A 17,104-nucleotide genomic window follows, 5' to 3' on the forward strand; every position below is an offset into this window, starting at 1 on the left:
TATATTTAAGTATAGATGTAAATGTGTGTATGTATATACATATATATGCATACATATACACATTTACAATTGTATTGATTTCTGTACCTATATCTGTATATGTTGAAATCCATGAGTTCATACCTATGCCTTTAATTCTAATACAACACTACAGAGTTCATTCTAGATTTATTCCTTTCTATTATTTGTTCCTCTTATGACATTGAGAAACCTGCCTCTTATTATCCTTAATATGTTCACTTATTTGATCAATGCCTCAGTATGAAACCAATCTCCCATCTCGGTGGCATCCCCTGCCCCCCATGATAGCTTCCTCTTTCTGCCAGGGCTCTGACTCCCCACTCTGCGTGCTCCCACGCCATGTATGCCCTTTTTACCCTGTTTGGGCTCTAACAGCCCAGGCTGGGTGGTTCATTCGTCCTCAGCTGGGGGCCACAGTGGCTCCCTTGGCCTGGGATGCCTAACCTATGGCCTGTGTTTTGTACTGATTCCCAGAGTTTGCCCTTTGTGTTAAGTTCTGATTGCCTACGGTGATTACTGGTTCGATACCCTTTATTGCCAGCTGCTCCTTCCCTGTCTCACTTCCTTATGTCTCCAGTAACTCCAGTTCAGACACCCTTTTTTCCTACCAGCGCTAGGGGAAAGCCTGGTTTCCCACTGTTGCTCGTTCCTGGTGCTTCATCCTCCCTTGTTTTCTCCTTGAATCTGCCTACACCTTTGCGAAAATCCCATCATCACCTTCTTCACTTAGCTTCTAAGTTGCTACCTATCGCTCCTTCTGGTCCCTTTCTCTTGCGTCCAGCACCCTGGGACACAGGGTCCTCCTAGGATCTGACCTCCTTGCTTAAGAGTGTCATCTTGGACTCTGATGAATACAATTCTCCATCTGGTTACATGTTTTTCTTTGCTGAATTCACATTCTTTTTTTTTTGTGGTACACGGGCCTCTCACTGCTGTGGCCTCTCCCGTCGCGGAGCACAGGCTCTGGACGCGCAGGCTCAGCGGCCATGGCTCACGGGCCCAGCCGCTCCACGGCATGCGGGATCTTCCCAAACCGGGGCACGAACCCGTGTCCCCTGCATCGGCAGGCGGACTCTCAACAACTGTGTCACCAGGGAAGCCCTAAATTCACATTCTTTATGAGACGGGACCACTGCTTTGTGTAATCCAAGTCCTCTTCCCATTTCCAGCCTACTCCCTTTAAAAATTTTTCTCTTGTACTGGGTGGATAAGATTTTTCTTTGTGCCATGGAAGATAGGCTATGCTCAGCCTACTTGCTTGTCAACCTTTGTTCTATGAAAATGAGGAACTTGGAAATTTGAAATTTTCTAAGAGGTTGACCTCATCAGTATCAACATTTAATACCCCTTCCAGGGTCTATATTCTCCATAAGAAGATAATTCAAGTCTTTCCTACATAAAGGCAAGCTACCCTTGGATGTCCTTCACTATATGCCACCTTTTAGTTCTCTCTTGTTGATTAGTATTTATGATTCAATGTATGAATCTAAGCTAGTCTCCACCTTGCCATATAGTCCATCTAAAGGCAGTGAGACAGTCTATCATCAAAGCTAGAAATAACCCTTAAAAGCAACGCTTGCAGACTCTCACTTTGTCTTCCAGGTCTATTCATTCTTGTCTCATTTCAGGGACTGCTCTAACCATGACTAAACATCATCCTTTGTCCCCAAGTCTCCTTAGCATAGTGCTTCCTATGAATTTTTTCATTTTCAAGAAGCTAATAGCTATTGTCAGGGAGATTCTCCAGGAACCTGGTCTCTGCCGGTAGAGCTGGACAAAAGCCTTCAACCAAACCAGGATGTCTGCCACTGACCTATCTTCTTAAGGAAGGGTATTCAAGGACTTCCCTGGTGGTCCAGTGACTAAGACTCCACACTCCCAATGCAGGGGCCTGAGTTTGATCCGTGGTCAGGGAACTAGATCCCAAATACTGCAACTAAGAGTCTGCATGCTGCAACTAAAGATCCCGCATGCTGCAATGAAGATCCCAGGTGCCGCAACTAAGACAGGGCACAGCCAAATAAATAAATAAATATTTTTTAAATAAATAAAGAAAGAAAGGGTCTCCATTGAGGTTGGGTTAAAAACGAATCTCATTTCGCATCGAGGAATTTTTAATTTTCATGTAAATGAAGAGTATAATGGCATCTAAGTATGGTTCTTTGACAAAAACACTGAATCCTAGTTGTGACTTCTCCTCAGTATGGTTTCTCTCTGCTATGTCCTTTTGGCTTTATGGCCATAGTCCAAAATGACTGCAGCGTGTCTAATGGACACGACACTCTTTTCAATTATTATCCCTTAAGTTTGGAAGTCATAGTGAAATGCTCTCTTGAACTAGGCTCGGAAGACGACAAATTCAAAATGCAGCTGAATACCCCCCATTTTAAGTCCAAAACATCAGATAAGTTCTCCTAAAATCCACAGTATAGAATCCAGATATCTCTGAGCTTACTCAGAATTAATTGAAAAAAAATGACTTTCCATCATAAATAAATGTTAACTGAAAATATACCTCTTCCCAGTCTTTTGAGAACACGCCCAAATAGGGATGGGTTTCATTCACAAAGCACAGCAAAAGTTCATTAAAAATACCCTTGTCCTTATCATCAGTGCCTCTTACATGCCTGGAGGTGGCTCTGGAAGCAGCTGCCCCTCCTTTCTCCTCCTAGAGCCCTCTCCAAGCAGCCTGCACATCTCTTCCATCTCCTCCCCACATTTTCCCATGCACAGCGCCTGAAAACATAGCTCTTTCTTTCTTCCTAGTTCACATTTGTCCCTGTATTGGTTTCCTGGGGCTGCTGTAACAAATCCCAATGAACTTGGGGGCTTAAAACAGCACAGATTTATTCTCTTGACCGGAGTTCTGAGGCCAGAAGTTCAAGATCAGTTCTGCTGGCCTAAAGTCAAGGTATGGACCGAGGCTGGTCCTCTGGAGGCTCAGGGAAGAGTCCATTTTCTTGCTTTTTCAAAGCTTCTGGCGGCCGCCAGTGATCTTTGGTTCGTCATCACTCCAATCTCTGCTTCTGTAGTTACATTGTTGTGGAATCTCCTTTTGCCTTTCTCTTAGAAGGACACTTGTGATTACATTGAGGGCCCACTCGGATAATCCAAGATAATTTCCCATCTCAAGATCCTTCCCTAATGGCATCTGCAAAGTCTCTTTTGCCACGTAAAGTCCATCACAGATTCCAGGGCTTAGGACTGGGATACCTTTCATAGCCCATTATTCAGTCTACCGTAGTCCCCTAACCATCAGGGTGTTGGTGGTGGGGAACCCCTTAGGAAACTTTCCTTCCACTCCCAACTTGGGTCTCTATATTTCGGATGCCTCACCCTTTCTCTATTCTCTCTAAGACTCCAAGTCCTTCTTTGACAAAGCTCCAGTTATTGCCTCCTTTAGAGTCTTTCCCCATCCAGTGGACTGTCTTCCAAGTCTAAGTCCTAGAGTTGTGATTAGTTTCAGGCTTCAACCCACTGGAAGGCTGAGGCTCATTACCCTTAGCAGAACAGGTGTTGAGATGGAAGGAACGTGGGCCAGTAGGGGTTTCAGTCCAGTGGGCAATGGTGAAGGCAGCTTTGTCAATTCCAGTTTCCTTTCCATTACATTCACCAAAAGGGACTGCTGACTTACTGGTTTGTTTACTCGTTGGTCCATTATAGTAAGCACATCCCCAAAGAACAAACTATACTTGGGAGTCAGTGCAGTTTAAACTCAGGTTAAGAAAAGACACAATTGCCTCAGTGAGCCAGGACTGTGTCCTGTTCTTTGTGTCACTCTGTCCCCATTACTGTGAAATAAAGTTTTTTTCTTGCGTCCTCTGGCAGGGCCTGCCAGAATCCTAAAAGAAACTGACATTAGTTTTTAATGTCTGTTCACTTTATTAATGTGGGAAGTGGGCTAGACTTAATTAAATTGTTTGGGGTCAGAATTTCCCCTCCACCCTTCTCTTCCCTGCCTAATCCCACTCTGTCATCTTAAAGGAACTTTATGTAAAATTCTGGATTTTAAGCACAATGTTATAGAAATCCAACTGTCCAGATTTTTTAAATGTCTAGAATATTCAATTTTATGTGTGTGAAGGCCAGGTCTGAGGTATCAAATCTGATCACAAGAAAAGGTATTTATAAAGCTCAACAGAACAACCACAGAATTAAACATAAATGTTCACGTAGCTCTTCTTGACCCAAGTTTTTACCACTAAACTACAATACAATAAAGGGGCACCTATGGATGAAGTAGGGACTCCAAGGATTGAGGGCAGAACAATGTCGTTTTACATCCTCCTCAGGGGCAGACCCCGGCTGGGCTGCATCGCTGTGCTTCGGACAACCACAGAATCTCCACAGGCTCTGCAACCACTGTCCACTTTGTAGATGGGCTAAAGAAGTAAAATGATTTCTCACGGTTACATTCCTAGTGAGTATCAGGAAAGCACTAGAAATTACACCTCTTATTTTTGACACCATTGCTTATCTGTTTTCCCACCTGCTTTATCTTACACAACCCAATTTCATAGACCCTATATCCTCTCCCTATGCATTAATTCACCCCTCTTATCTCCCATCTTCTCCGCCCCTGGAGGGAGACTGAAAAAAGACAAGGAAGGAGGATGCGTGGGCAGCCCGTGGAGAGCCTCTATGGGGGCCATTTTGTCAATTCCAGTTTCCTTTTCATTCTCCTCCCTCTTCACCAAGACTTGTCCCCACCTCCAAGTCCTTTGCCTGCCCTCCAGGGCCAGGGTCCTCCCAATATCGCACTCTGCCCTTGACCCAAGAGACACTGGTGTAACCCTCTTCTTCATCCAAGATCCTTCTCCTTCTAACCACACATGAGAAGTCTGGCCAAAAATTGTTTTTGAATGAAGAGGTCAGTGGAAATGAGGGCTAGATCCCTGACTTCTGAGACCATATCTCTAGGGCACCAGAAATATAACACTCAAAAGGAAAATGAGGGCTTCCCTGGTGGCGCAGCAGTTGAGAGTCCGCCTGCCGATGCAGGGGACACGGGTTCGTGCCCCGGTCCGGGAAGATCCCACATGCCGCAGAGTGACTGGGCCCGTGAGCCATGGCCGCTGAGCCTGCGTGTCCGGAGCCTGTGCTCCGCAACGGGAGAGGCCACAACAGTGAGAGGCCCACATACCACAATAAAATTAAATTAAATTAAATTTAAAAAAGGGAAATGGAAATAAGACCTTGTGACTGAATCTTCAACGCCTCTCCAAGGAAAAAGGGAGTATGCTCTTGGATTTTTCCTCAGATGTGATATTAACCTCTTATGAGGAATTTCTCCCAGGCGGGCTTCAGTTCATAGTCATGAACTTTAGATAACTGACATCAGCTGACTGACATCCTGGCAAGACTAAAACTGAGAACTTCTCCTCTCTGGCTGCCCTTCAATACCACTGATTCACTGCCATGATCTTTGGCCACATGAATGTGAGTCTAGACTAAGTATTGTGTTCATGGAGCAGTTTTGCCTGAGATGAGCTCTCTAGGTTTTGTCTTGTTTTCAATTTCACTAGTGCAGTGCTGCAGCAGCAATAATCTTAGTATGACTTTGGGTTCTTTAAACGTGGGGGAACAACAAAAATGATGCTCCTTTCAGTGATAAAAATTGCAGGCAGTAGTGGTTGAAAGAACCTAGACTCCATCAGATATCTGAGCTTAAATCCTTTAGCTGAGCCCAAGTAGAATAAGAACTTGGGGAGGAAGAATTAAGGATGTTAATTCTTTTGCACGTTAAATTATTTGGACCTGAATTGGCAAGAGAATTTAATCTTTGGACTTCAGTTTCTTCTGGGAATTTCACAATGGGAGGGAGTTTCTATGCAAAGTTCAGGCATCTTTATGTTGTTGGAAATTTATGAGTGAAATATGTTGGTGTAGCATTTTAATTGTATTGCCTAACCTCTGGTGAGCTGTAGTGGGCAGTGTAGTTGGGCATCATTTGGGATGTGAAATAGAAGAGGAAGCAAAGTCTCAGCCTTGGATACTGTGTAGATTTGGAGTTAATCTAATTAATATACTGTCTGGGAGCATTTTTATGTTTCCACAGGAGGATACCAAAGGAGCAATAGGTGGTGTTGAGGAAGCAACCCATGAAGGTGGAAACAAGACTGCCTTGATCAACAGCTGGTCTCCTCCCTTTCGGAGGTTAGTCACTGTTTTGGTTGATATAATTCATGATGAATCCCAAAGGATGAGAGAAAAATAACATGGGAAATATTGGGGGGAACTAACTCATCCTCCTTTCTCAATCTACTCTGTTTTCAAATTTTATATGGGAGTCCTTAACTAACACCCTCATCTTTTACCCATCTTCTTTCCTACTCCATCCTTTCTGGTGGTAGGAGACATCCATTGGTCCACATTGATCTATTTAATGGAGCTGATCTATCACACAGTTCCAAGCACTGTGGTGTTAATTTCTATTATGTCCTCTCCATCCTGGATCAGTGTGAGACAGAGATACTGGATGTTGTTTTATTTTGCAAACAATAAAACAAAGATACTGTTTTATTTTGCAAAGTTTTCCCCTTGAGTTGGCTTTCCTAAGGTCTAACTGGGGTATGAATGGGAGGTAGTATAGTAGAGAGTGTCAGTACACCATTTTTCTTGCATAAATAAACCACATATTCCACCGTAGATTTCATAGTAATGTCTAACATTTTGACTTCCTTTTTCCTGACTTCAATTGAGAGGGTTTCTCAATTGGTTTTTAACTCAGGTGTGGGGTAGAGGTGTTATTTTTTTTTTTGGATTCTGTTAAACCAGAGGTATCAGTGCAAAAATCACAAAGAGAGTAAAGAGTAGAATTTGTTAGCGACAAGTCAGTGATCTGACTATGCATGAAAATGGTGGGAAACAAGCCAGGAAACGTACTTTGGGGTCAAACATGGGTATGGCTTTAGACTTATATTTTTTCACAAAAAGAGGAAGCATTGGAGGTGTTTGAGCAGGGCAGAAACATTTCCGAGATGAATTTTCCAGAGAATAATCTGCATGCAAATAGACTGAAGACGGATGAAAGAAGATGACCAAGAGGAAGGTAATGGGGCTTCCCTGGTGGCGCAGCGGTCGAGAGTCCGCCTGCCGATGCAGGGGACACGGGTTCGTGTCCCGGTCCGGGAAGATCCCACATGCCGCGGAGCAGCTGGGCCCGTGAGCCATGGCCGCTAAGCCTGTGCGCCCGGAGCCTGTGCTCTGCAATGGGAGAGGCCACAAAAGTGAGAGGCCCACGTACCGCAAAAAAAAAAAAAAAAAAAGAGGAAGGTAATGGCCAAGGAAACAGGGGTGAGAAGGAAGAATAATATCATAGAAGTGTAGCTTGACAGATGATTCTCTATTGAGGGTGAAAGAAGTGTAGTTGCCAAAATAATACAGTTGTTCAGCTTTGGAAGCTTAGAGCAGGGGTTGGCAACCTTTTTCTGTAAAGGACAAGATTCATATTTTAGGCTCCACAGGCCATACAGTCTTCATGGCAATTTTCAACTCAGCCATTGTAGCATGAAACAACCACACACAATACACAAATGAACAAACAAGGCTGTATTCCAGTAAAATTGTATTTACTAAAACATGCAGCCTGCAGGCTGTGCTTTGTTGATCCCTGGCTTAGAAGGTTATGGCACCAGTGCTGGAATTAAGCTATCACCTCTGAGCTGTAAACTCACCCTCTTGGGATGCTGGCGTTGGGACTCTGCAAACCACTTTTCTGTTTTGCCTGCTGCTCTCTGTGAGGTCAGGAGCAGGGAGAAGGGACACACTCCTTCCTGTTTTGCTTGCTGTTCCCATCAAGGTCATTACAATGGTTCTTTACCCTGGAAGCTGCAGTGGGTTCTGATTTCCAGTTTCTTCCCACACTCCTAGGACCAGCCTCAGAGATATGAACACCCGCTGCCTGGCACCCCCTCCACAGGGACGTGAGTCTTGGCAACACGAGCATCTTCTTCTGAGCTCCTGAGGCATCAGTGCCAGCCAGGCAGAGACCTCTTCTCAGATCCAAGGTTCTAGGTTCTAATAACCCTAACTTCTTCCCTCTGTTCCAACAGCCCTACTGAGTAGTAACTGCTTCCTGGAATTACTATCTTTGAGTTACCTCAGAATATTCCCCTTTACTTTGCCTTTTCAATCCTCCAAAGTCTATTTAAATTACTTCCTGTATTAAATTTTCTCTATTGGAATAATTGGTGTGATTTCTGTTTCCCTCACTGAACTCGGATCCACACAGTACTATATTCTGTATAGAATAAGGATATACATGGGGTATAGATAGGAAATACGAGAAGTGTAGTCTTGAAGGAGTATACATTAAGTCTACTTATAGAAATGATGAGTTTGGAGTACTCACAAATGAATCACTTCTAGATTTCTAGCAAATGGAGATTGAAGAAAAACAGGGATATATTATTCACATGAAGGTGCTGTTTATATGAGTAGAGATCAACAATTAGGAAAGTATAGCTAGAGTAGAAAAGATAGAAATGGGAACCATCTTCATTTTTGAGAGAAATGATGAAGAGGAAGAAAAGGCAAGACAAAGAAAGAATTGTGTTAGAGGCAGAAGGAAAACTTGCAGAATACAAGAAGTCAAGAGGGAGTTTTAAGAAGGTGGTCAATATGAACAAATACTGTAAATATCAAGGGAGATTATCGATGACTTCCCAAAGAGTAGTTTCCAAAGAATAGCAAAGTTAGAACGGGAAGGGTTGGTAAGAGAAATGAAGCCAATAAGAACTATTTTTTCTTTCTTTTTTAAGTGAAGCCATTTGATGGTGAAAGGAAGACGGGTGATTTTATAGAGATCTACAAGCCCAAATAAATCAAATTTTATTCATTTATAAGGAAAACTTTTGGCAGAAATGTTATCAATGGTGACAGACAATGGGATACGCAGAGGATAAAGGAATAACACACGTAACACATGAGTGGAGAAAAGTGGGTGAGAAGGGATGGGATAGAGAGCCCAACTGATACAAAGGAAGGGTACTTCCTCTTCTGAGATCCAGACAAATTTCATGTGGGGAGGAGAGAAGCTGAACTTGTCTTGAAAACAAACTCTCCTAATTCCTTGTTCCTGTGTTAAACAATAGTGGGATGAGACATATTTTCCTATTCCTATGCTAATTAGTGCTGAGACCAAGCAATAACAATGGCTGCTTTTTAGGGAGTGTGTGCTCATGTATGATGAGACTGTGGGCCACCCAGTCCAGATCCCTCTTTAAGGAAGGACTGCTCCCCTGGCTGCTGGAGAATGTTGTTGGCTAAATGTCTTTATCTGTCATTCCTTTCCAAGATTGCCTCAGCTGCAATTGACCATTAATTACTTGGTCAAAACTGCCTTAACCATAACTTCCTTCCAGGGGTAGGCTATGTACAGTGACATGGCCCAGTGAGGGACATTTCTGATGAGTCATTTAAAATGCATAGAGCTCCCTATGGGGGATTGGCTGGGATTGTGGAGCCTGCATCACAGCTTGACTTCTCCTCCTGGCCATTCTGGCTCTCCTCCCCCACTCCCCATTTCACAGGTGTTGACCTCAAGGGCACACCCTAATGACCATCTGAAATACTAAACTGCCCCAGAATCTGCTTCATGGAGAGCCCAACCTATAATGTCAGCTCTATAGCTTACTTCTAACTGCTTGCTCATCAAGACCTGTTTTCACGACCTTGCATACTGTGCTTACTAAATCAACTTATTTTGTCATAAACTCTCCAATCCCAACCAGTTTGCTGCCTTGGAAGACCTACCTTAAAGTCATCTAGTCTAGGCCCTAAAACACTATTGATAACCTGTCTCAGTATTCTATTTTGAGCCTGTCAAAGTGGTGTCCTCCCTTACTTCAATACATTTAGTATATTTAGCTTTGCTTGATTTACAGGTTTTTCTGGTGATCTTCTAGAGAACTGATAGTTGAGAGTTTTCATCAGATATTATTCTTCCCAAGTTTTAGAAAGTCTGGTAGCTTCAGAAGAGATGGAAAGTTTGGAAAATATTGATATATCTTGGTCAATTTAATAAGGAATCAACTCTGAAAACTTTGTTTTCTGTCTTGACTTGGGATGTTTCAAGGAAGGGTGATCTCCTAGGGGTTGACAGGAGTTCTACAAACTTGGTTTCAGTTAACATGGTGTAGGACAGTCCGAGTTGGTAGCTACTATCTTCACCTGATAATCAGTGTTCCCAGAAGCCTATCCCACAGCTTGGGCTCCGGTGGAAGTGGAATCCCTGATTTCTGTTTTGACTCAGCAGTCATGTGCTTCCTTGGGTTTGAGATGGTCCTCTGATTCTGAGCATTCTCATCTCTCCTTCCCTCCCAGGCTTCTCAGCCCCCCTCCTTCATTCTCTGCTGCTTGTGGGTTTAACAAGGAAACATGTAGCCTCAGAAAGCTTTTCTCTCTTCCTTGTGTAAAACCTATACATAGGAATTTGGGAGCACACAGACAAATACATTAATTTCCCTTGAAATAATGCTAGAGATATTACAAGAGCAATTAATACATAAGATGAACTTTGATGTGCTCAAGTATGATATGATCTTGAGAACATGTAATCTATTCTTCTGCCTTCTACTCTATTCTTAAAATATTCGAGGTGGATGTTTCCCATATAGTTATTTTTCATTAGTTCTCACTAGAATGTATTTGTTTGTTGAAATTTAAACTCATTTCTTCCTGCCATTAATGAAAATAACTTATTCAGTAACTATCACTGAACGCCTGCTAGGACAAGTCCACCAAGCCTCTCATGATATCATGTTACATCCTTGAAGGTGGTTAGTAAAACTTTTCTCCACCTTCTCTTCTTAGGCCAAATGGACCTAATTTTTCCTTCCTCTGATTTCCAAAAGACAACTTCAATTTCCTTTTTTGAATATATTATTGGTTAAGGCAGGGCCAGCGCATTAATTAAGTCAGGGTCAACCCACAGAAGATCCTTAACTCAAATTACCAGCCTCTAGGTTTTGAACAGTTGAAGTTTAGGCTTATTTGAAGTCATCTGGGTTTTCCCCTCCTTTTATTATCTTCATTATCAACAGCAATCTCTGGTGCCTGGAGGCACCGAATATTACAATTTCAAGCGCCCCACCCAGCTTACTTGTAAAGCACCTTTAACCACAGTGGCTGTTGGGGCCATTTGGGAACCATATTTACTTAAAGGCAGAGCAAAGTTCAGATCCCGACGTGCTCAGAGAGGAAATGAGATTGACTTCTGGTGCTTATGATCTACAAACGTTGTCACCGCCACAAAGAACAAAACAGAAGCTCTTGCTAAGCACTTTTTCCAAGTATAATTTGCTTTTCTAAAGAAGTGGTACCTAGTGTTGCTGTAAAATGAATTCACATAAGAATCTTTAAAAAAGACAAACCTGAATTCAAAAATGACCCTTAAAAAGTAGGTGAGGACACCTTTTTTAATTACATGATTGAAAGAAAGTTTAGAATGTAATTATACAATTTTCACTAATAATTTGTCTAAAATTAGTCAATTTTCTCTTCTCATAATTATTGTGAGCTTTTTGGCTTTCATACCCCACACCTCTTCATTTTCTCACAGTTATCACTAGCTTTGAATTTTTCAGTTTCTTTATATTACCACTTTCACTGTTGCCAACTTCTTTGTACTCACGGGGGAGGAAGCTCAGAGTGTGCTATAGGTGATCCTGGATTGAAGCTTGGGGTTTTTGCAGATGAAGCCACCGTATCCCACCTCAATTATACCCAATCCCATTTAGTTTTAACCTTCGCACATAATTTTTCTTATTACTCAAAGCGTGTTGCCTTTTATCTGTGCATTTATCTTCAAAGTGACTGAGTAGTCACTTCACTGCCAGTCAAATACACTCAAGGTCTCCTTTCCCTCATTTACAAAATAGCTTCTGAAGTCTCTTCTATTGCTATAATTTTACTATTCTAGCATTTTAGAATCTTTAGCTCCATCCCCAGCACTTGAATTTCAGCATTTCTTAAAATCCTTTTGTGGTGATCATTTTGGAAGTTATCAGAGTCTATCAGTTCACTGCTGAAAATGTGTACTTCAGCTCTTGGTTTTCCTCAGGTGGGTGAGATGACCATACTTGTATGTAAAGCATCATAAATTACATTGGCAAGATGCATTCCTTCTTTTTTTTTTTTTTTTTTTTTTTGGTAAGGCCTTGTACTTCTTAAAGCTGTATAGTCAGGCATTCTGCAATTTACTTCTCTAATTTCTGGGAAACTCTGAAAGCTCCGAAGCTTTCAGAAATCACCCAAATCACAAGATATTTTCTACTTCCACCTTCTACCCTTTGACAACTTGTTTAGAGAAGAGGTAGTTTGGTTTTCTTCAATCTGGAAGTGCCAATTTCCCCATTTTTAGTATTTTTATATTGTGAGTATTTTTCCCCTTGAAAGTTAGATGGAGAGAAAAGGATTGCCCCTATTAGAATGGGTGGAAATGAATGACTTTGCAAACTAAAACAAGCAGTTTTATTTGTGGCAATTCTATGCGGGTAATATGTTTGAATTAGCAACCACTTAATTTTTAGGTTTGCAGAACATGAATATATGTGGTAAAAGCTTCTTTTAAGTGATTTTAAAGAGAAAAACTAAAAATGTTATAGATGGCAATTTAAATGCTTCCTGGACTTAAATAGCAATTACAAGTGAGCAATTTCAAAAGCAGAAACAGTTGGATGAAATTTCTCACAAAACATGGTACAGATTTTATACAGAGTATTTCAATGTAATCACTGTCTTTTGTTACCAGCTGTCAGTCTTTTAAGAATTTATAGTGATTTTCAGTAACGCTATAGTGGAAAAAAACCAAAGCAACAGTCTTCTTTTTCAGTAAATTCAAAAATTTAGTCCAAGAGACAAAGAACATTTTAATCTCTGAGTCCGTCAGAGCCAAGAGAGGTCAAGGCTGGGAATGGGGAAGATGAGAATTTCTGAGCCATGTATCTGCCCAGGTTGGCAAACGCACATTTGAAGGGTTAGGTGAGATTACTCAGGACTGCATAGGAAGACCCACAGGTTACATCCCAGGGCATGAGGAAGTCAGGAATACCTAGGCAGATGAGAAATCAACCAGGATCTGGAAAGAATGCCTATTCCTCAAGAGTTAACAAGCAGGGTGGGTAAGTGTAGACAAACAGGTTGTTTCTGACAGATCTAGGGTCTAGAGGAAAAGGTAGCCAAAAGTGGTTAAAGCTGATGTAAATATAAACATAGCAAATAGTATGAAGATGTGTTCACATGAGGGCACAGACTAAATCTGAGGACAAGGAAGTCACTCACCCTGCTGTGCTTCAGACTTGGGACTTTAACATTCTCTGCCCAACTTCTGACATGACTATGTTTATTTAGTACAAAATATATAGAGGGCAGAGTGAATGCAAAACATATCAGGCTCAAGACGAGCTCGCTGAGCCTGAACATTCGTAGTTATTAACTCATCACTCTTTCTGTCTTCCCTGCCTCCTTACTGCTCCTTCCTTTTTGACACTCTTTTGTTCTCTTTCACTGGTTCCTTTCTCCATTTCTTTTATTTCCAAGTTTTCTTTCTTGATATTCAGTGCATTCCCCCAAATTAATCTATTTTCTCCAAAGAGGATGACTGTATTTCCATGTACTTGGATATTTTTCTTTGAATTCTATCATTTTATACATTATATATAAATTATTCAGTAGTGGGAGGGAATAAAGATGAGTATGACAGCCCCTGAAGCATTCATTTACTCATTTATCCAATAACCATTTACTGAGTGCTTAACAAGTGCTAGACATTGTTTGAGACATTGAAAATAGAGAAATAAATAATACGAATTTCTTGTCCTCAAGGACTCAACATCTAGGAGACAAGGAAGAAACATAAACACATAAAGACCCCCAGAGACTGAAGTGAATAACTCTGAGGGCCTATCAGATGTGTAGGATTGTTTGAGAAGCACTTTGTGGCCTAACATGACTCCTGTCTTTGTATTAATTTCCTATCATTTGCTAAATTTTAGACTATATTTCACTTTGCTATATAGTATGTATCTCTGTATGTGACGTTATATCATATTTTTTTTTGTCATGGTGTGTGTTATAAATAAATAAAATTAATAGAAGTATATATTTAAGGGAGGTGGGGTTTTTTAATCTTTTTTTTAATTAATTAATTTATTTTTGCTGTGTTGGGTCTTCGTTTCTGTGCGAGGGCTTTCTCTAGTTGTGGCAAGCGGGGGCCACTCTTCATCGCGGTGCGTGGGCTGCTCACTGTTGTGGCCTCTCTTGTTGCGGAGCACAGGCTCCAGACGCGCAGGCTCAGTAGTTGTGGCTCATGGGCCTAGTTGGTCCGCGGCATGTGGGATCCTCCCAGACCAGGGCTCAAACCCGTGTCCCCTGCATTAGCAGGCAGATTCTCAACCACTGCCACCAGGGAAGCCCCAAGGGAGGTGGTTTTTGAGGTAAGCATTGAAACATGGAGTTCAATGTTCTCAACAGTGAGAGGAAAAAAAACAGCAGAATATACAGTATGTGCCAATGTACAAGGGGATGAAAATCTTGGGATGTTCAGATAAAGGTAGGTAGGTTTTTGTGGGATCATAGAGCACCTGGAGTGGCAGGAGTGGCAAGGAACTTCTGGAAGGAAAAGAACTTCTGGTCATACTAAGGAGATTGGACTTTATCTTGTAGTCAGCGAAGAAACACTGGTGGTTTTTAAGGAGAGGAGTGACATGTAATGGCAGAGTGAAAAAGATGGATTGGAGTGAGGGAGGCAAAAAATTAGAAGAAGATGCAGTGAGCGCCTGCACTAAGGCAATAGTGGCAGTGGTATAAACGAAATAACCAATCTGAGCAATATTGAAGAATCAGAGTGACATGACTTCCAGACTGTTTGTGTACAGCCAGTGGGGGAGAGAGAAGAGGCAGGCTTTCCTCTGGATGGTAGATCATGTCCTCATTCTCACAGACATTGAATACATGGTTATTGGAAGTAACTTAGAATATTTTGGGGGTAAAAAGTCACCAGCACATGAGAAGTGAGTTAGCAATAATTTACCTTCCCTCACATAATACAGATTGCCATGGATTCCATTCCCTTGTTTGATACCCTGTGAATGATGTCACAAGGCAATGCATGATTGAGTGCCAAGCATGTGTTCCTGACAGTGAGGGCTGTGTGGTAGAAATGGTATGACATAAAGAATTCTTGACTATCCAACAAGAAGATACAATATTTGTAAATATTCATGTACTCAACATAGGAAAACCTATATATATATAGCAAATATTAGCAGACCTAAGGGGAGAAATAAACAGCTATATGATAATAGTAGGGGACTATTAATGGACAGATCATCCAGACAGAAAATCTATGAGGAAACATTGGACTTAAGTGACACATTAAACCAGATGACCTTAACAGACATTTACAGAACGTTCCATCCAAAAGCAACAGAATATACCTCTCGAGTGCACATGGAACATTCTCCAGACACATCATATGTTAGGCCACAAAACAAATCTTAATAAATTTAAGGAGATTAAAAATCATATCAAGCATTCTTTTCCTACCAGAATGGTATAAAACTAGAAATCAATTACCAGAAGAAAACTAGAAAATTCACAAATATGTGGAAATTAAACAACATGCTACCAAAAAAAACCAATGGGTCAAAGAAAAATCAAAAGAGAAATTTAAAAAAGCTTGAGACAAACAAAAATGGAAATACAACATAACAAAATGTATGGGACATAGCAAAAGTAGTTCTAAGAGGGAAGTTCATAGCAATAAATGTGTACATTAAGAAACAAGAAAGATCTCATATAAACACTATTTTACAGCTCCAGGAACTAGAAAAAGAACAAACTAAGGCCAAAGTTAGTAGAAGGAAGGAAGTAACAAAGATCAGAAATGAATGAAACATAAGCTAAAAGACAGTAGAAAAGATCAATAAAACTAAGAGCTGGGTTTTTGAAAAGATTTTTTTAAAAATAAAACTTTTAGCTAGACTTACCAAGAAAAAAAGAGACAGGACTCAAAAATATAAAATCAGAAATGAAAGAGGAGACATTAAACTGATACCACAGAAATACAAAAGATCCTGAGACAGCTACAAACAATTATACACCAACAAATTTGACAATCTAGAAGAAATGGATAAATTCGTAGAAACATAAAACCTACCAAGACTAAAAGGATTAGAAGAGCTAATATTCTTAAACTGTCTATACTATTCAAAGCAGTCTACAGATTCAATGTAAGCCCTATCAAAATTTCAACGGCATTTTTCACAGAAATAGAACAAACAATCCTAAAATTTGTATGAACTTCAAAAGACCCTGAATAGTCAAAACAATCTTGAGAAGAACAAAGTGGGCAACATCACACTTCCTGATTTAAAACTATTACACAGGCCTTCCCTGGTGGCTCAGTGGTTAAGAATCCGCCTGCCAATGCAGGGGATATGGGCTCGAGCCCTGGTCCGGGAAGATCCCACATGCCACGGAGCAACTAAGCCCGTGCGCCACAACTACTGAGCCTGCCCTCTAGAGCCTGTGAGCCACAACCACTGAGCCTGCATACCACAGCTACTGAAGCCCACACGCCGAGAGCCCGTGCTCTGCAATGAAAGCCACCACAATGAGAAGCCTGGGCACTGCAATGAAGAGTAGCCCCCGCTTGCTGCAACGAAGACTCAATGCAGCCAAAATGTAAAATATAAATTAAATAAATAAATAAATAAATAATAAAACTATATTACACAGCTATGGTAACCAAAACATGAGGTGTTGACATAAAAACAGACACACAGATCAGTGGAACAGAATACAGAGCCCAGAAATAAATGCATATACGTTCAATTAATTTATGACAGTGGATCCAAGAATATACAATGGAGTCTCTTCAATAAATGGTGCTGGGAAAACTGGATAGCCACATGCAAAAGAATGAAACTGGACCACTCTCTTATACCACACACAGAAACTAACTCAAAATGGATTAAAGGAGGAGCCTCAAGAAGGTGGAACAGTAAGACGTGGAGATCACCTTCCTCCCCACAAATACATCAGAAATACATCTACATGTGGAACAACTCCTACAGAA

This window comes from Orcinus orca, chromosome 7 (assembly GCF_937001465.1).
Source record: "Orcinus orca chromosome 7, mOrcOrc1.1, whole genome shotgun sequence".
Classification (NCBI taxonomy): Eukaryota; Metazoa; Chordata; class Mammalia; order Artiodactyla; family Delphinidae; genus Orcinus; species Orcinus orca.